Here is a 21,528-nt window from a genome sequence, read left to right as displayed (position 1 = left end):
CACACTTCCACAATGTGCAGCAAACAAGACATAGTAACATATGGCCCACTGTAATTACATATTTTGCAAGTTACTTAGCAATTTTACCTGAAGTTACCAAGTAGTTCAAAAGCAATTACCTTATAACTTGCTTTCAGGTTCTATAATAAGGCTTTCACTTTATATGGAAAAATAACTAAATAATTATTTTGTGGTTATATGGTCATTAAATGAAGACTTAAATAATGAAGACTTTTTTCATTTTTTTTAGTAGTTTTTTCAAAACAATGCATCTGGCTGACAACTTTCTGTGCCAATGTTAATTAAAACAGCTAAGGTATATTTTTGAATTATGAAGCTCACAAAAGAAATGTCAGATGACCCTTGACTGTAGATAATTTGAACTATTATTGCTATCAGTTCTTACTGGATCATGTAAAAATACTTTTTGTTGTAGTTTTTGTTTGATTTTTGTAATATGTTTTTTTCATAAAATTAATATCACACCTAGAAACTGCTTAGAATTTAAAATAAAATGACAAAGATACGAATCGAATCCTCCAATCATTCATTTTCAGTAGAAAACTTAACTGACCATAACTGTGGATAACGTCATGTAACATTTCAACTAAAGGAAAAATTACCTGATGAATGCAAATGCATTTTTATTTTTAAACCAACTTCAGTCCTAGGAAGACAGGAGTCCTAATGACAAATACATTGTGCATTTATTTAACGGGAACTGAGCAGTTCAGGGAATTGTTAACAGTATTCAGGGGCTTTCATCACTGAGTCACTAAGCTTGAATCTGGCCCATGTCTGCAATGAATGAAAATCATTATGATTTGATAGTTCTTCAGCGCCCCATGCAAAATGAATAATGTTCTTACTCTGAAACTGATGGTCACTAGGAAAAAAATGCTACCTACTGCAGCAGAACAAGATAAATAAACAAAAGTATGGTAAGGAAAGGAGGTTATACAAAAGTAAGACCCATCATTAGAGAAAGAGAAAGGTTTACATGGGTTATATCAATTAAAAATATTAAAAATAATGTAGACATTATTAAAAGCTTTTCTGAAATATTTTATTTAAGCGCAATGAAATGTCATTTCTTGTTTCTTCTCATATTTGCAAAACAAATTATTTTAAAAGTTCTGGCTTTTTGTCCTTGTTAAAACAAAATAAAACAAAACAAAACACAAAAACAATCAAACAAAAAAAATCTTAAAGTTTGGTTTCATTAGTTTTAGCACCATAATCCAAACTAATAAGTAAACATCCAGTTGTTCCTAAACCTGTAATGATTAGCTCAGGAAACAGAATTAGCACTTAGCTTCGTTTGGAACAGTTAAAGACACTTTTAAATCTGGTGTATTTGAATGGCGACAAAGAAAAAATAACACTTCACCAGGTCTTTCTTTTATTCATTTTCTCTTTATTTCTTTCACTCATTCAATGCAATAAAAATTGCTATCTGCAAATCTGTTTGTAGGATTTTTTTTTACTTTTTTTTTTTTTTTTTGTGTGGCTTTTTAAATCTTCTGTTTGCAGCTTTGTAATTTTCCAATAATGTAGAAATGTAAACATTTCAAGAGAAGTAATTCTGTCTACTAATAAGTGAATAATGAGCTCTGCATAACATCAGTTATCATTTACTCTGTAGTAAAAAGAAGGAAAAGTAAAAAAAAAAGAATACATATAAACCACAGTGTTATTGATTCATTTAGGAAAGAGGAAAAGAATCTCAAGAAAGGAAAATGGTGTTTCACTTCAAACACTGAAAAATTTAATCAGCTTAAATATTTAAATGCCTCATGAAGTTTTTTCTTATTTCCATCCATTTCTACGGAGTGCTTTGCTGAAAGCAGATCAGCAGTTTCTTTATCCAAGAGAAAGCTGATTTACCAAATAAAAAAGAACACAAAGGTAGAAATTTCTACACAGATACACAAAGGGAACTCAATGGGCATTACTTACTAAGGTCCATATGGTTATGTCTAAGCGTAATCCATCATGAGATGAATCCTGAGATCTCAAATGAGCATTTGATTATTCCTTACTCAGCAAATTTTCACATTTCAGTTCCTCCTTAGTCTGTCTATAAGCATTTCCATGCAAACTCCTTCAAAATCATTGAAAGAGTAAACCAGTTACCAAGTTTTCTCCCAGAGTCCAACAGAGAGGAAAGTAAAGTGTATTACCGCTTTATAGATATTTTCTGTGGTATAGTACTTGACCTGTATAAGGAATGTACCTGGAGCTCTGCTATCGTACTCACACTTGCAAGAAGATACATAGGTGGACTGGCTCACAGGAATAGCTCTTGACCTCGCACATGCAGGTCGATATCTGTGACCTTCACAGGAAAAGTAATGGCAATGTAAGTTTTCTAGTTTCTGCAGCTGATGTGCTGACTTTTCCTGAATTATTTACAGAATTTAGTTTGAAGTGTTCATACAGCACAGTAATGAAAACTCAGTTAAAATAGAATAAATGAAGAACAACAATAAATGCCATGCCATAAGTTAAAATCTCAACAGTAGGGTGAATTGTTCTTTAATTCTTGGGAAAAATCAGAGAACACAACTAGCATGGAATTACTGCTTTCATTCTTCCTTCAGTGCCTAAGGGACTCAAAGCAAGATGGAAGTTAGCTTCATAAAATCAATTACAGACAGAAAGAAACTTTTCTATAGGTATGTGGGAATATTGTTGATTACACAGACTCCAATAACAACAACTGTACCTATATTTGACACAAAGGAATGTGAGAAATACTACATTGAATAAAACAAATCTGCTACAAGGAAAACTTTATATGACATAATTATTTCAAGAGGATATAGGAATATATGTATATGATGCATATAATATATTTTCAAAATTTTATTTAACTCGTCTAAAGGAAAACTTGCTTGTGTATCTTTAATGATTTTTGCAGAAGCAATTTTTACTGTTACATATTAGGGATTTCTGGTTTCCATCTGTATTTGTAGCTGTGTTATCCAGCTCCCAAATTTGATGACAAAAAAGCAAACAGACTGATTATGGCAATTGTGACTACTTAGAGAGAGTAGGGAGACTAAAGGGAGTTACATTTTTAAGAAGATCTTGTGCAACTTTCTTCTGATCAGTGTTCAAATTGTGGAAAAATTCAGCTCTTCAGAAAACAGATAGTTCCATCAGTGCAGGAAAAAAAAAAAAGTACTTGAAGTCAGCCCAACTGCATTTCTGTAATTTTCTGAAAACTTCAGGTTTGTGCAATTCAGGCTATATTCAAGTAATTTTCCTCCATGAACAAAAGTTGAATTATACCACCTACTCTGCTGTATCAGCTAAAGCAATTTATCAGTTGTTTCACCTCCGTCGCAGAATGCTAGGCCCTGGCAACAGTAAATGAGAAGAATGTTAAGTGCTGATACTCTTCACAACGAATACAATCATTTTTGTTTTGACCCAAAATGCTGCATGTGAATTATAGTTGCATCAGGACAACACCATTATAAAAAAATTCTCCTAACTACATAGCAGATAACTATTATAATGCCACATGCAGTCTATGATGTCAACCAAACATGTCCCTGCTCACAACAGTCTGAATGTTATCTAGCATTCCAAGTATTCAGTTTTGTATTTAGTGAGATATGAGGGGCATGCCAAGTGGTAACATGCACATTCTGTGGTATCCTCTGAACCTCCACAAAACTACAAGCTGGCTAACAATCTTTTGCTACATTAGCTCGCTGAATAGGTGTTCACCTGAGAAAAATAAATCCCTTTGGTTAGTCATAGATCGAGAGTTTTGAGGAAGGGCCAATATCTGTTTCAGTAAAAAAAATAGCCCTGTTGCTATAAAGAAAAGACAAAATATACATAATTGAGGGTAGAACTGAGTAATATATGCTGCTGTTAGAGCAAATTACTATATAACGATAAACCTGATACTAGGCCAAGGGCTTGAAAGTTGAAGATTCAGTGGCTACTGCAGACTTTAGCTCTTCTGCATAGCATGGGACTTTCTGAGAACAGCTATGCTGAATACTAGTACACATAGAAATTTCAGGGGGAAAGGGAATTAAAATAGGTATACTGTGCTACACAAATATATATATATATATATATATATTCCTAACCTTTCATGTCTTGCAATTCTACAGACTAGAATGAGCAAACTGTCTCAAATGTCCTTGGCATTCAAAAGCTCCCCTAAATAAACTCATTGCCAAGTATTATACATTTTTTTAAACTACAGTCTTTCGGCGGATGCGTCAATAATACCATTTAACTTCAATTCATGAGGAAAAAGCAAGCACTTCTGCTAAAAGATTCAAGGGAAAGGCACAAAACAAATAATTGATTTCCATGCCCTGAGAACTAACCTGACAACTCATTTTTCTTCATGTTCTTATTTTGTTCTTTTCCCCCCTTTTGCAATGAGACGAGAGTGGAATATGCACTCATTCATTGTTTGAAATACTTGTTGACTTCAGGGAGTGTAGATTCTTATTTAAGTATACTACTTAAAAACTCGTTGACTTCCTGTCATCTGTTCAGTGCACGTTTTAAAAATATATGCCTTTACTCAGTCTAAGCATAGTTCTATAAAGTAAGCAGACTCCATAGGCTCATATTTCTGAGTGGATATTTATATTTTGCTCTCTTCAAAACCCTATTGGTTTGGCTTGTCTCTTTTTTCTTCCTTCTTTTTTTTTTTTTTTTTTTTTTCCTCTTTCAGGCTGTGCCAATGAAGAATTACGACCCTCATCATATACTTATTCACTAGTAAGTGTAATTTCTGTTCTTTGGGGAACATTGTTTTCGATATAATCTATACAGAAAACTGTGACTACGTGATTCACATCATTATAATACAGCATCCCACAGCAGAACTCTCACAAAAAATTATTTTAGATATTTTTAAGCTTAGGAACTTAGGGAACATTTCTTATAGAAATACAGATAAGAAAACTAAAATATAATAATTAATAACAAATATTCAAAATGAAATGGAAAAATTCAGATAATTTATTTCAGGAATGTTTGTTTAAAATAGTTTCTGAAAAATTCATCCTGTTGTTAGTGCTTTATGGTCATTGTGAATGACTGATTTATTTTTTGTAATTCACATTTTCTGGGATTGTTGATGCTTTTCTGAAAAAAAAAAAAAAAAGCTCTTTTTTGGATAAAATACTTCATTAAAGTTTTGTGTAATAACTCATTGAAAGCTTCTCAGTGATAATGCATCCTAAAACATCCCCACTATTAGAAGTAATATTAGGTACTAGAAACTATTAATATACAGGTATAGAACAGACATTCTGCACAGAAAACAAAGCAAGTACTTGAAGGTAATAAGAAGTGATAGCGAATGTTCCAACACTGAGTTTTCCGTAGTTGTTAGTTACTGAGCATGAGCTAATGCACAACATGAACTTCTGGATGTGAAAAGTATATCTGTACAAATTAAAATGTATCTTTTTTATAATGACAGTGTGGCATGCTTATATGTTTCTGATTAAATATAGAAATGGATGGAGAGCCTATCGCATGCAAAAATGTCACTTAGAACTGGAGTTGTGATATTGCAATTGTTATTCAGATAGAAGTCCTATTAATTTCAGCAATCAAGCCTTGGAAGAATCTGAACAGAGTTGTGGAATCTGTTACAGTATGTAGTCATTGGCTTACATCTAACTTTTATTTAAGGGGTTTTCATTGATTAAACTTTCCCATATAATGCAACATCTAAACCAATTTGAGATCCAGAACGCATAAACTTGAATCTAACCTGAGCCTCCTAACCTCTGTCATTTTTTCCAAGGCAAACATAGCAAATTAAGATTCTTAGTATCCGAAGAAAGATTTTTTTTTTGGTGTGTGTGAGAAAAAAGCTGATACAGAAAGCAGCAAGGAGGCTTTGAAAGTGTCAGTGCTCCTGAAAGATGCTAAGTAAGAGTGATTTTGGTTGATTATTCACTTAAAGAGACCTCCTGCTGTGGAACTGTTTCCTCTTCCTTGATTATGCCTGTCTTTAGAGAATTCACCTTGTACATTCATTGCAAATAAATAGAATTGCTGATTTAATTAAAAACATATCTTAAAAAGTCATCATTTCTCCTAATAAAGAAAATACTCATATTTGAGAAATTTTAACAAAACATTAAAACTAACCAGGGATTTAATGGAATAGTGCAATGAAGAAAAAAGAATATAATGAAACAAAAAGTTTTTCCATCAGACCTGTTAAGGAAATGCTGCCATAAGACCAGCCATGTAGTCATGAAGCTAAATGTCTAAAGTAAACATTTTTACAGTTTTAAGAAATTGATCTGCAGACAACATAAGTGTGTATTACTCAGAAACATAGATATTACTTTCCTCTTTTAGTCTCAAAAGACGGGATTTATATCCTAAGCTTTTTTTTTTTTTTTAACTCAAAAAAGTTTAAAAAATCTTGGAAAATTACTCAATAAATATCCTTAAACATTTAAAGGATTTTTACTTCTAGTGTATGCATACTCCCTTTGCTTTCACATTTCATGATGATTCTGGCTGATGTAACCCACTCACACTGAATGGGTGAACACTGAATCAAAGGAAGCCAAGGAATTAACAACCCTTCCAGAAACTTCTCAAGACCTTTTGAATATATGAGGATTTGTCTCACTTTGGGTGTATGAGATAATTAACTTGATTTTGCAGGCTATCTCCTAAATATTACAGTGATGGACACAGAACTGAAACTTGCAGTGGAAAGCGTATGTATTAGATAGGATTTTATTATTATTGTCATTATTATTATTCCTGATAATTTGATTTCAAACATTATAGTTAAACAGAAATATTCTACAGGATTTGTATGTCAGACCAAAACAGCTTGAAAGTTGACTGTTTACGACAACTGGCCACAAACTAGCTACAGAGAAAGAATTATTCACAGGAATTATTCACTGAATGATTGTGAATAATGAGCTAATTTAGGAAAATCACAATCTGTTCATGGACAATTTGTGAGCTGAAGAGAGTTAAAATTCGTCAACTAAATTATTTGTTATAAATTATTCACCAAGCTCTAATGAGCACCCAAAAATATGGCTGCTTATCTGAAACATTCAAATTATCCAAAGTGCTTTCCTCTGTATAAGAAGACCAGAAATATTCTTTTGTACTTTTCAATATCTCCTGACAGTGTTTTCATTTTATTAATGTCCCAAGCTAAAATACGAAGTACAGAACAATCTAAAATTAAAAGATAATAAAAAGGAGGAAAAAAACCCTATTATTTTCACATCTCAAAAATAATTTCGCCGTTTTTAATTTAAGCTTGTGACAAAAACATACTACATACTAATGGTTTACATTACTGTAGTTCAGCCTTCTGATTCTGAGATATCTAATAATAAGTCTGACTGATTGAAAATTTTATTGGAAAATAAATTTGCATACTTTGTCTTTGAATTTCTAAGAAAAAGATGCTTCACCTGTTCCCAGGTGTGTCTTTAATAATACCGATTTTACTGTATCTTTACAGTCACTTCCCACATAAGTAGCGAATACACCACTTTTCCCTTTTCTCTAGCAATGCTGATAATAAATGTTTCAGTAATTTGTGACTTTTATTTATATCTGGTTTACAATGGCAATCAAAAATAATGGCAAGTACCACATTGCAAACAATAACATTCCTTCACTTCAATTATATGGACCAGCTTAACTGCTTCAAGTGTGTTCACTGTTAAATAAAACACAAGGATCCTGTGCATATACATGCAAATACAACTGTGTTTGCAGTCAGCAGGGAACAAGCAGGGCAACAAATAACATTTTAAATACTTTAAGGGCAGACTTTTAGAGGAAATTGAGTACAAATTTTGTATGGCAATTGTGTGGGTAGACCTTGGCTGGACATCAGATGCTCACCAAGCCACTCCATCACTCCTCTTTATTAGCGGGACAGGGGGAGAAAATAAGACAAAAAACTTCATGGGTCAAGATAAAGACAATTTAATAAAGAGAAGGAAAGACCATATGTGGAAGCAAAGCGGGGGAAAAAAATTGTAGAATCAATTAGGTTGGAAGAGACCCTCAGGATGATTGAGTCCAACCATAATCTAACCTAACTCTAGCGCTAAACCATGTCCCTAAGAACCTTGTCTAAACACCTTTTAAATTCCTCCAGGGATGGTGACTCCACCACCTCACTGGGCAGCCTGTTCCAATGCCTGACAACCCTTTCCATGAAGAATTTTTTCCTGTTATCCAATCTAAAACTCCCCTGGCACAATTTGAGGCAATTTCCTCTTGAGCTGTCACCCTACTTCTATATTCTACTGCTATATTTATATATATTTTTCCACTCTTATATTCTACTACTATGTTATTACTGTATTCTTTACTTCCCACCAGCACGCCATGTCCAGACACTACCTGGGAAGCAGGGTGTCAGTACACATAGCAGCTGCTTCAGAAGACAAACACCTTAGAAACTAACACCCTTCCCCTCTTCCCTCTCTCGGCCTTTCTCTTAGCTGTAGTAGAATATCATATGTTAAGGCATATCTCTTCAGTCAGTCTGTATCAGCTTGATGCAATGTTAGCACTGCTCAGCAGTAGCCGAAACATTGGTGTGTTATCAACACCATTTGAGCTACAAATACAAAGCACAGGACTATATGGGCTGCTATGGGGAAAGTTAACTCCTTTCCAGCCAGGTGCAATATAACAGTTTTTCCTACACTGCTTTAGCCACCTAACAGAAGAGCGGTTCAATTAATGTAATTTTCGATATCCATAGTTTAAAATCTGGGTAGTTGCCATAGATTCCCTTCATATTCAGTGACCAGAAAAAGGCACATTAAGAGGTTAATTTATCAGATCTATTTTAGATGTCCCTTTTTTAGTATAAGATTAATTGCCTTAAAAGAAGTGTACACTTTCTACAGTGGTTAGAGAAGGACTCGGGATTGATTATCTCAGACCTAAGCATCTAACTTCTAGACACCTATGATAAAGGACATGTGTCTTGCTATAAGCTGAGACTGTAGTTTCCTTCACTCTTTTTTTCTGTAGTCAGTGGAAAAAGAAAGATGCTCATCTAGAAAACGACTTAAGAATTTAGCTGGTGGGACTAACACCTGAAGATTTTTTTTCTCTCTGTTGACCTTACAGTAACACAACTACTCATTGAAGAACATCAGTGATACACAAAATGTTATAAGAGAAAAATGAAGTAGAAACATCTAGCTTCAAGGAGTCTCAGTTAAGTTTTTCAGGTTTGTTAAGTGAATGTGGACCTAAGCAACTGAAATTTGACTGCATTGGTGGATTTTTCTTTCTGTGAAGTTGTGCACACAGTATTTTTTACTTGTCCCTTGTACTGATATAGGAAGTCTAGGGTAATAGTTCAGATTTAAATGCCTAAATTTTAGATATGAGATTAAAATAATCCTACTTTTAGTGTTTTGTTCTGTAATTGTGCAATGGGGGGAGTAGTGCTTATTTGCCTCACCAGACTATTGTGAGGAAACAGTGATGACAGTATCTTATAAACACCTAAGCAATACAGATTTTTCCACTGTCATACCCCTTTCTAGCTATTTTGATACACTTCCAGTAAAATAACCTATTTGTTTTGAAGCATTGATAGAATCATATAATCATTTTGGTTGGAAAAGACCTTTAAGATCATTGAGTCTATCCATTAATCTAACATTGCCACGTTCACCACTAAACCATGCCCCTCAGAGCCTCATTTACACATCTTTTAAACACCTCCGGGGATGGTGACTCAACCACTTCCCTGGGCAGCCTGTTCCAATGCTTGTGATCTTTCCTGTGGATTCCAAATGCAGTTGTGAGACAATTCTGTGCACCTATTCCTTACTATGACAGATTTAAACACTCAGCTGAGGGAAATAAGGTCATCAAACAAAAGGTGAATTTTAAGGTCATGATCTGGAACTGGAAGAGTTGCCACCCTGGGAAATTTCTAGACCTTTTTGAATGTCCAGATTTTATTGAAACATTCAAAGATGGTGACAGAAAAGCTGAAGCTTTGGGGTTGAGCAATAAAAAGTTTTCTTTGCATTGAAATTGATCTTTTGAGTTCCCTTCCAATCCCTAACATTCTGTGATTCTGTGAAATGCAGAACATCTGGATAAAAAATGGTAACACAGAGGGAAGCTGAAGGAAATATTAAAGTGTTATCAAAAATAAAGATCTTTTTTCAGAACAAGAAAGAATTTTAAAAATTCTCCAGAAGGAAAAATGAACAGGACAGCTTTTTCCAAAGTCCAGCTCTTCTGATTCCATTTTGATTTCTATTTCTAAGTTAGACGTTGAGTAACAAAAGAAGGGAATTGACTGGAACCTACATTAATAAAATTTAGAGGCACTTTTCTCAGATCTCTAGCAGATCCACAGTTATAGCTGTTGAACCTGAGGTAAGAATACTTTATTCAACCTTTCTACAAACTGAAAACTGCAGCCTCTCAGTTATCTCATTTATGCTTTGACATATATTTAATTATAAATAATTGCATAAGTAAGGATGAACAACTGGTTAAGTAACAAATTGAAGCCTTAGGAGATTAAAATTCAATGTAACTGCCATATTTACCAAAGTAATTTATGGGGGAAAAAAAATCTTATCTCTTATTTTCCACCTTTAAAAGGAGGCTACTGCCACTTCAGAAGGGCATTATGCAGGTGAGTATTCTGTGGCATTCAGATATTATTGTGGTAGGGCAATACAAAGATAGATGGATAAGAGTTGCATATTAGAACATTTCTAGTGTAACTGCTCAGTATCACTGTTGCCACCTGGATTCTCCAAAATACATCGCTGTCTATTAAATCTCATACTCCCATATGTGCCAAAGACGAATAAATAAGGCAAAGTACCTCTCAATGAGTAAACCTTTATTTAGTTTTGCTTAGAGCTTTGCAAGTTTTTATGTAACACTTTTACACTAGTAACTGTGTCTTGCAGTTTGGATTTTGTAGCTTATTAGTCAGAACTCTATGGTTAGCATAACTGTCATTCCTTCTTTAATTGGGTAAGGTGAAGATCTTATGGAAGTTATAAGTAAAAAATGTTTCATCCATATTTACTTTTTAATTGTCAGTAGCATAAATGCAGAAGACCTCAGGTCGTAGTGTGTTTTACAAAAGCATAACAAAGGTATCTGCTCTGTAATAGAAGTAATTTTACATATAAATACACTTAACTGTCATAGACAACAACTATTGAAAGATCAACATTTTAGTGACTACAAATTGTTTTGTAGCTTAACTATTGAATATCTCATTATACAAATAATGCTAAACTTCTTTTTTCCTTATATCTGTTTAATCAATTTTTTTATAACAGTCTTACTTTAGTAATGCGGACACTGGATAAGATCACTGTGGTTTTGAATATTTCCAGGGATGGGGCATCTACCATCTCTCTGGGAAAACTATTCAAGTATTTTACCACCTTGATTGTAAAAAATTTCTTCCGTATGTCTAGCCTGAATCTGCTCTTTTAGTTTAAAACTGTTATCCCTTGTCCTGTCATAACAGGCCCTGCTAAAATGTCTGTCCCCATCTTTCTTATAGACTCCTTTTTAGCAGGGAAAGGCTGCAATAAGGTCCTCCTGGAGCCTTCTCCAGGTTGAACAACCCTAACTCTCTCAGCCTGTCCTCATAGCAGAGGTGCTCCATAACTCAGATCATCTTGATGGTTCTCCTTTGAACCCTCTCCAACATGTCTGTGTCTTTCCTCTACTGAGGGCTCCAGAGCTAGATGCAGGACTCCAGGCGGGTTCTCACCAGAGCAGAGAGGCAGAATCACTTCCCTTGACCTGCTGACCATGCTCCTTTTGATGCAGCCCAAGATACAATTGGCCTTCATGACTGTAAGTGCAAACTGCTGATTCATGATGTCCAGTTTCATCCACCAGTACCCTCAACTGTTCCTCTGCAGGGCTGCTCTCAATGCCTTCATCCATCCGCCTGTATTGATACCTGGGGTTGACCTGACCCAGGTGGAGGACCTTGCACTTGGCCTTGTTGAACCTCATGAGGTTCACACGGGCCCACTTCTCGAGCTTGTCCAGGTCTCTTTGGATGGCATCCCCTCCCTCAGGCATGTCAACTCAGCTTGGTGTCATCTGCAGACTTGCTGAAGGTGCGTTCAATCCCAATGTCTATGTAATTTATGAAGATATTGAACAGTACTGGTCGCAGTATGAACCCATGAGGGACCCCACCTTTTGTCGGTGTCCATCCAGACATCCTGTCATCGATCCTTCCTCTCTGTGTGTGACCATCCAGCTAGTTTCTCATCCGTCGTACAGTCCACCCATCAAATTATTGAAAGCACATTCAGGCTGATGATGACAAGCTGTCAAATTACATAACTGCTATAGGCCACAGTTCCTGAGTATGTTACACAATCATTCTCACCATCTCTCCTAAATTCAAAGGAGAGACGTGAATGCACCATGTGTCTATCTTAACCTTGGATTATGACTTCCTTCAAAGTTTTATATAGGTTATGTTTACATGAATATATATGCTCTGTTTTACCCTACCTATATTTAAAAAATCAGATGTCTGCTTAGGTTAGATTTCTTTCTTTATTTCTAAAAAGACCATACAGTTGACACATTTTGTCAGTTCTTCGACATGTACTGCTGACCATTAGACAATTGATTTTTCATGTGGATACCCACCTGCATTTTCAGGTGGATATCAGATATTTGCAGTGGCTCATCAGTCAAGTCATTGACAAGCTAATGGCTGTGTTTTCGTCTTGCAGTACTTCACTTTCATTACTGTGACTAAGCAAGAAGCTGCTTTGATTCTATTCTGTCTTAGGAGGATTTCTTACATGTACAGACCACAGGTGTGGTAGTTTTAACTATATGTCATCTATACAAACTTCAGAAAAAATGAAATGAATGGGTTCCAGCTCTATCCTCAAAAATGCCAGACCATGCAAAGGCAGGAGCCTGGACAAGTCTTGACTGATATGCTACCTCTGTCAATAGGGCTGTGCAGGTTAGAAAGGAAGTATTCCAAATGGAATTTACCTTGTCGATACAAATCCCCTCCCATCCTGCACTTTGTTTTATACAGAGTGTTTCAAAAAGATAAACCCAATTTGAAATCACTATCTCTTTGACATTGGGTCCATCTTTTTGAAACACCCTGTATGATGCCAAGCTTTTTCAGTAAGTGCAAATAAAGTAACCTTTTAACAAATAACAAGTCTCCATACCTCCACTACATACAGGTAAGCACAGGAGAAATCTACCCCTTATATCACCCTATTGACAATGTCTAAATGACATCAGAGAACAATGTCAAAAGGGGTGAGTGAAGAGAAGTAGCCACCTGCCAGGATAAGTGAATTCCCTGACTCTAGCAGTTGTCAATGGGTTGGGTTTTTTGACCTACTGCTCAGCATGATCTTTACAAGCCTCCTCAGCAGTAATTTTAGAAGCTTATTTCACTAAGCTCTCTTAGTAATGGTTTTCTTACAGAGCTTTAAATTTAGGTGTGAATTCAGGTGGAGAGTTTTTGAAACACTTACTGGTAGTCTAAGTTCTCATGCTGATTTAAATAGTAATATAATTAAAATAATAAAGGCACTGCTAAGATATCTTAAAATCATAGCTCAAAAACTTGAAGGAGAGAAGACAAAAAAAGGGCTCTCATTACCAACCTTTAACAGGAGGAACATGCACATAAGCAAAAACATCTTCCCCTCTCTAAACTTTCCTTTAAAATATAAATTGAGTTTAAAATCAAACAAAATGAACCAATTACATCAAAAAATCAGACCCTTCCAGTCCAGTTCTAACCCATTTAATAGAAATATCTAAGTGAGGAATGGAAATACCCAAGCCTCTTTGCAGTTGACACAAAAGAGGAACCACAAAGGGATGACTTTTAAAAGGAACTGAATCACCAAGTGAAGAAGTATTTTTATACTTTTTAATTGTACTAGAAGCCTGGGTTTCTACAGATCTAACTTGAATATTTAAAGGTTTCATACCTCTAATCTTCTGTGGGATTGTGTTTTTCACTTTTATCAGAACTATACCTAAGTGAACTAAAGGACAAACAACAGACACTGATAACTCAGCTTTTAGTAACTCCTCAGTAGCAGGATGTAAATCTGAACCCTTCAAGGCTATTCCAGGAACTGAAGAGTAATTTTGGCCTTTAAGGACAATTGATCCAAGTCATATCAAGAGCTATCTTTTTCAACAACTGTACCTTTCCTTACATTGTCCTGTAGGGTCTTCCTTTATATTTCCTACCTGCCTCATTTTCTTTACTGTCTTTTAGTGAATGTCAAAGTTTTGTTTGCAGATAAATGGCTACAGAACCAGAAAACAGATGACTGTGATGAGCTATGGCTATTTGCAGTATAAATATTCCATCTCTGTGGCAAAGTTTTCAACTGAGATTTACTTCCTTGCTTGCTGCAGCTCTGTCAGCACTTGAGGGTGCAGGCTCCTCTAATTCTTGTCAGATTTGAAAGTGTCCAAGGCACAAGAAATAATCTTTAAATACAAGTTTTGTTTGATGCAGTTTAAACTAAGGTCAGTGACTAGTGATAAATCGTCATCCTTGGTATAAATCTACAACAAAATTTAACAGGAGAAATCTAATATTCTAGTTTTAACAGTAAAAAAAATGTACATCTCCATGTGTCCTTTTTCAAAGATGTTTGACCTTATGTTTTGCTCAGTCCAGTAATGACATAAGGATAAAGACAACACCCTGTGACCAAGTAGAATACACTGAATTACACTGCAAAAAAACCAGATAACTCCGTGAGCCCCAGAGTGGAAGAGAATTCTCCTTGTAGATGAATAACATGGGAATGTCTGCAGCATGGGACCTGGGGATGATCAGGCTGGTCTGTGTTTTTCACAAGCAGTGTTGCCAGCTGGTCAGGGATGTGATTATCCCGCTCTACTCTGCACTGGGGCAGCCTCACCTGGAGCACTGTGTGCACTTCTGGATGCCACAGGATAAAAAGGATATAAAGCTGCTAAAGAGTGCCCAGAACAGGTCTACAAAGTTGGTGAAGGGTTTGGAGAGGAAGCCGTATGAGGAGCGGCTAAAGTCACTTGGTTTGTTAAGCCTGGAGGAGATTGAGAGGAGACCTCATCGTGGTCCATAGCTGCCTCACAAGGGGAAAAAAGAAGGGTAGGCACCAAACTCTTCTCTTTAGTGACCAATGACAGAACCCGGGGGAATGGCAGGAAGATGTACCAGGAGAGGTTCAGGTTGGACATTAGGAAAAGGTTCTTCACCTAGAGGTGGTGGAGCAGTGGAATAGGCTCCCCAGGGAGGTGTCATGTCCTCAAGCCTGATAGTGTTCAAGAAGAGACTGGACAAGACCATCAGACACATGATGTGAACTGTGGGTTGTTGTGTGCAGGAACAGGAGTTGGACTCGATGATCCTTGTAGGTCCCTTCCAACTCAGGACATTCTGTGAGTTCTATGAGTTCTACAGTCACTACACTATTACTGAGTTTTTAATGTTATACTCATACCTGAGGTCTCAGGGCAGGCTGGAGGGTCTCCGTTTTGCTACTCAGGAATACAGTGCCTGTTGTTGACAGTGTGTATTTGAGGTGGACCAGCTATAAAAAAGCTAGAAAGAAGAGAGATATTAAGCCAAATGATGAAAACAGCACCAGAACACAACCTTGATCTTGGTAGAAGTGCAGCACAAGACAGGTCATGATGGTAGTTTGACACAGAGGTAGACCCGGTTAAATACTTAAATGGCTCCCCTACAACTAAACTGGTAACAGCAAAGTGATTGCCATGGTGACAGTGACATCCAGTCACCAGGCACTGTAGGAAATTCAGCTAGTCAAAAGCAGGTATTCTGTGTCCCCTCCCCATGACTCATGTGAAGCAGAGAGGTTATGCACACATTAAATGTATTTGTGACTAAATGCCCTTTGGTAGCCAAGTCTAATTAGTCTCCATGCTCTCAATTTGATTTCAAACTGTGGAATCCATATAAAGTAGGAAGAACCACTTAATATCTAGAAGAACACGTCAAAAGTGAATCCATGTAGCATGAGGCAGCTCATGGCAGCAGAAAATGGCAATGACCATATAGGTATATATCCAAAACCAAAAAATAAATCCCAAGAAAAACAAGATTTTAAAAACATATTATCATTAGTCAGAAATGGCAGCTATTTCTTGCTTGCCAGCTAAACTTTCCCTGACAATAGTTTTTCTTGTCCAGATTTGTGTCAATATTAATACTCATTAATTTGATAAACCTGTGATTTCCAGGCTGTTAAAAACAGATTGTACTGAAATAGTATATGCTAGCCAACAAAACAGTGTTAGCAAAGCACTGAAAACTAATTGGCTTCTGCTACCCCAAACTTCTGTGTATTTTCACCTTCCCTTTCTGGCTTGTTCTTCAAAATATCCTTTGTCTGTTTTTTTCACCTTGTTTGTCTTTTATTGAGATTTTGTACTTCAAAGCTTCATTCCTTTTCTTCTCTCTGTCTTATCACCATCTCAGGCTATATGACTTCTACCGTGATGACAACTCACAAGTCTACTTCCTCAACCTTGATTTCATTTTCATCCACTGTTTCCTGACACATTATCTGGGTTGTCCATTTAATTGTCAGAACTCAGCATTCAAAAACCTGAGCTTTTTTGTTCTTCCCACCTGTATTGCATTTCCTTCTACCTAGATCTACTCATACTAACAGACAGCCATTTGGCTGGCATTTAGACTCACTGCACTGGAGTGATTGTTATCCATTCCTTCTTCTTCAGCCTCCTTAAGCCTCAATTGGTTCCTTTTTTTTACAAAATACACTGGAAAAATCCCTCCTTTAGGTACCCACAGGTAAAAATAGAAGCGTCTCATACTTCAGTGTCTTCTGATTCATAATGACAATGTGCCTAGAGGTATTGCCTGAAAAAAACATTATTTTAAAGGGTTTTTAAACCTATGTATAACACTCTGTACCTTGTCGAATCTGTAACCTTTGTTTTAAAAAGAGAAATAATGAGTAGCATACATGTTCATTGAATCAGTATAATTTTTAGAATAGTTCTTGTTGAATCTTGATGGCTCATCTTGACTCAGATGTATCTTTTTCTTTTCCCCAAACGTGTCACTTTATTTCATCTCCCTCCCTGACAAAAGCTTTTTACTTAGAATCAACAGACCCTGGTTGTTTTGTTGGTTTTTTGTTTGTTTGTTTTTTGTTTTGTTGTTGTTGTTGTTGTTTTTTGCTCTGTGTGTGTGTGTCTCTGAGTCCTTTAGCAGTTACGTATCACCTCTAGTAATGCATTCAAGTTTCATATGTTGGTAAAAACAAAACAAAACAAAACTTAGCTTAATGGATTCAAGGAGGATAAAGTGACCTTTAGAAAAAGACCCGTGCAGAGTTTCTTTAAAATTATAAACTTGACAAAGTGTACTATGTCTTCATGATCTTTACCAAGTAGATTTTTAGATTTTCAAAAACAGTGACTATTTCTAAGCCAGCAACTCCTGTTGTCTGGTGTTATTTAATATCATTTTTGGATGCTTCAGATATAGTAGCAGACACTAATTCCCACTGCAGTTCTAATAACTGTAAAGAACTGCAACTCACCTCTTTTCACAGAAACCTGGATACTGTGCAAAATATATGACTCAACCATTATTCTGGACTTGCACATCTGAGTCTACACATTCTACATTCATAACGCATTCTACATTCATAACAACTGTAACATAGAGTTTTCTGTTTTCATACAGCTAAAATAATCAAGCACTTAGCGTGTTTATGGTAGTTGTCCTTCTTTGACTCTGACGCTCTTGCAGTATCTATATGTTTTTAAAACTGTTTTATTTTTGACAGCAGTACTTAGATAATATCACTCTTCCTATAGCCTTCTTTTGTCCTTCTGCTCTACAATATATTGGGAGCAAACAACCCATTTCCATTACGGGAACTTACCATTTGTCATATAGAATCAAGACGTTAATGCTTGACTTTGCTGTGTCAATGAAGCCAGCATTTATTGCACTGTCATTAGCTTTCCAAATATCTTTTTTATTTTCATCTGTTGTTCACTGAAATGTCTGTACATGTCCGCTGAGACAGTTAATTATAATGTATAACAAAAAGCTTGTTAAGGGACACATGAAAGCCTTGGCAACAAATAACAAGTGGACCTAATAAGACTATGACTAACCTGGACTATTACATGCTAAACAATGCTACCAAATTGTTTACTTCTGTAAACATTGTTGATCTGCTGCATCTATTTCTCTCTTATTCTGTTCTTTCAAGGGCCATCATTTTGCCATGTATGGTTAGAACAGCACAAAAAATGTGTACTTACACTATTGTTACTCCCTGTTCCTGTAATAAATAGTAATCATGACGGTAATAATAAAAGCATCCAGTGACATTATGAGCCTCATTGTTTAGTGTGATTCATAGTATGAAATAACATGTGATTCACCTCAATACTTCTCAACTCTTGCTATGACTGTAGTTTAGAAGAAGGAAATTATGCAATTTAGTTGGTAGGAAAGCAAAATAACCATTCTGTAGAAAAATGTCACTTCTTCAACATTTGTCTCAGTTTGAAAAAAGAATGTTTCATGTTCTATGTTAAACTATGATATATAGAATATTAGATGTTTCCTACTGTATAAACAGTACATCTTTCCTATGGTGCTGTGGATAAATACTGTCAAGTGATGCATTTTTACTTCCTTTTATTAAATATTTGCCATTTAAAATTAGGATTATAAAAGAATTTCCTTTGATTTTTTTTTTTTCCTGAATGTGCTCAAAATGAATGTGTTCCTGTAAAATATGTTTTCTGATAAAAACTTTCATTAGAAGTGTGTATTATTGTGTACCTGTTTGGTAAATAATAATAAGTATTATAAAATAAAATATCATTTAATATAGTTTAGTATCAAATAAATCAATCAATTTGGAGAAAATGTTCATTTTATGAGTTGAATATCTATATACATATCTGTCTCAGGAATTACGTCTTTTAAGTAAAGTTTTACAGAACAAATAGTTTGAAATGTAGTACTGCAGTTAAATACACCACTGATTCTGTACGGTGGTCATAGGGTCACAGCCTGAGGTAGCTCATCAGTCGTAAAATTAGTTTTCAAATTAGAGGGTTGTTATTGTTGAGATCACCATCTCAAAACAGCAGTTGTTAACACTGTAGAAGTGTGCTCTGCAACAAACTAGATTTGTTTTTTCATCTAATAATTGTATACATTGCCATTTCTTGCATAAAAATCATTACACATTAGGTACTTTAGCAAGTGCATAAAAAGAGCAAAAAGAATAGATTTACATGCACACAAATATATACATATATATGGAACATACATACATACACACAGGTATGTGTACATACCTGTATCTATTTTAAAGCTAGCATACAATGAAATAAAAATAAATTTCCCAATCATTACTGTTTAATATACTACTGTAACTTTCTCAGATTCCTTTCTAGTTTTTACCTAGGTGCTGGGAGTTTATCTGGGACATTCTTATTTGATTCTTTCTTATGAAGTTATGCAGAAAAGTCTGATCCAAAATTAAAAAAAAAAAAAAAAAAGCCAACCTATTGGATTTGGCTGTTGAAACAGGAGAGAAAATAGGTTGCATTTCTGAGAGCTAGCGTTATTTTCAAGGTGAATTGTATGCACTCAGAGCTGAAAATATTCCCAAGAGACTGTCACCTCTGCAAACAGTGCAGTTCAGGCTGGTAGATTTCATGACATTATGCTACATTCTATGCAGTCACATGCCAAAAATATATCATGCCTAATTAACTCAGTGCTTTGTAGATACAGTAATTTGGAAATGCTTATGACAACAGCCCCTGGCCAGGATATTCAGAAACATGTTTTTGTCAATATGGCTTGCAGAACTTGTCCCAAAAACTAGGCTGCAAGATGACATATAAGGAAATGAAATTTCTACAGGTGACCTTGAGCTTTTGTACTTTGCTTTTAAATATGTTTTTCCCCTATGAAAAGAGTATTAGAAATATTATTCCTGTTTTGTGTATTTCATGGTCGCATTGTTCTGTGTTAAATGGCCAAAGAGCACAAGAACTTGATGGAAGCAAATATTGTATCAAAACTTTGTGCTTCTGAAGCTATAATTTCATACATACTTCTTGCATACCTTTTCATGCTACCCTGAAATCTATCCTCGCTTCCTTCCATGATGTGTCTGTTTATACCAGATATATAGTTTATACCAGATCATCTCTCTGACCTAGCTTAGCATGCAGGATCAAAGATTTTTTTTTTTTTTTTTCCTATTAGAATGGAGAATCAAAAAAGAGGGCAGTCTGCAACTGGCAATGAGCAGCTCAGGAGAGGTGTGTGTCATACTGACAGAAAGGGATGAAGTATTGTGTCTTGAGAAAATGCTAGTCTTGACTTCGTGGAGTTCAATAAAAATAAAGGAGAGAATGTTCCAAACAACAATTTTAAATCCCAAATCTTTATTAAAAATAGATTCACTTTAAAAAACGCAGAATGTGAACAAAGACTTAGTTCTTTGTGTGCTGCCTACTTCCAGAAAGCACACACCAGCAGAATTTTGACAAATATTAGACAATCACTTGCAAAGCAGGACCCTGAACCTTCTGTACAGTTTGAACTGCTATATGAAAGGAGATCTTTGCAGTTTACAGACTACATGACATGCACAAGAAAGATGTGAAATAAAAAGAATTTCTATGGCATCTACTTTAATTTCTTGTTAATTCATATCAATTAACACCACTGATTGCTGAGAATACAAATGACTATAATTTGCTCACAAAGCCATATATTCCTCTGTGGATGGAGAATGTACCTCTGACTGCTTTGAGTTCTATCCTATTTACACTCTAACTTATAAACAAAACTTTGTTTTGTCATCATTTTATTTGATGCAATGTCTCCTTTGCCTTTTGTTCTTGGAATTAGTCACTTGAAAATCTCCTTGGAATTACATCTCTTGCTCTGCTGCACACTGAGCAAGAACACCTGTCTTGCCAAGAAAATAATAGCGGTCAAGGGCAATTTTCAGGATGATGGGGGTCTGGCCAATTAGAATAAATTAAAAAAAAAAAACAAACAAAAAAACCCACAAAACAAAACTTAAAACCTCTAAAAATGTTTTATCCAGTTTAAGAAGATGTTTATACAAAAGAGACAAGTATCACAACTGATTTTTTCTTTTGTTTTTGATACAGAGGACAAAATCTTCCAATGTTATTAATAAAGTAGATTTAGCTATTTATCTGAAGTCCTTTATTCATCTTTCTCATCCAATCTGAGAGCACAGAAAGAATGGAAGCGAACTTATATGAACAAGAAGCTGATAGGATTGGAATGTAATTGTTTCGTTTTATGGTTCAGCAGGCATCCTCCATTTTACAAAAAGCAGGTAGAAAGCTGAAAAATGGTTTCTAATAAACATAGAGATCTGATCAGTGCACTAGAGGTAT

This window comes from Patagioenas fasciata, chromosome 1 (assembly GCF_037038585.1).
Source record: "Patagioenas fasciata isolate bPatFas1 chromosome 1, bPatFas1.hap1, whole genome shotgun sequence".
NCBI lineage: Eukaryota > Metazoa > Chordata > Aves > Columbiformes > Columbidae > Patagioenas > Patagioenas fasciata.
The sequence above is the reverse complement of the archived record's forward strand: the minus strand, read 5'-3'. Positions refer to the sequence as shown.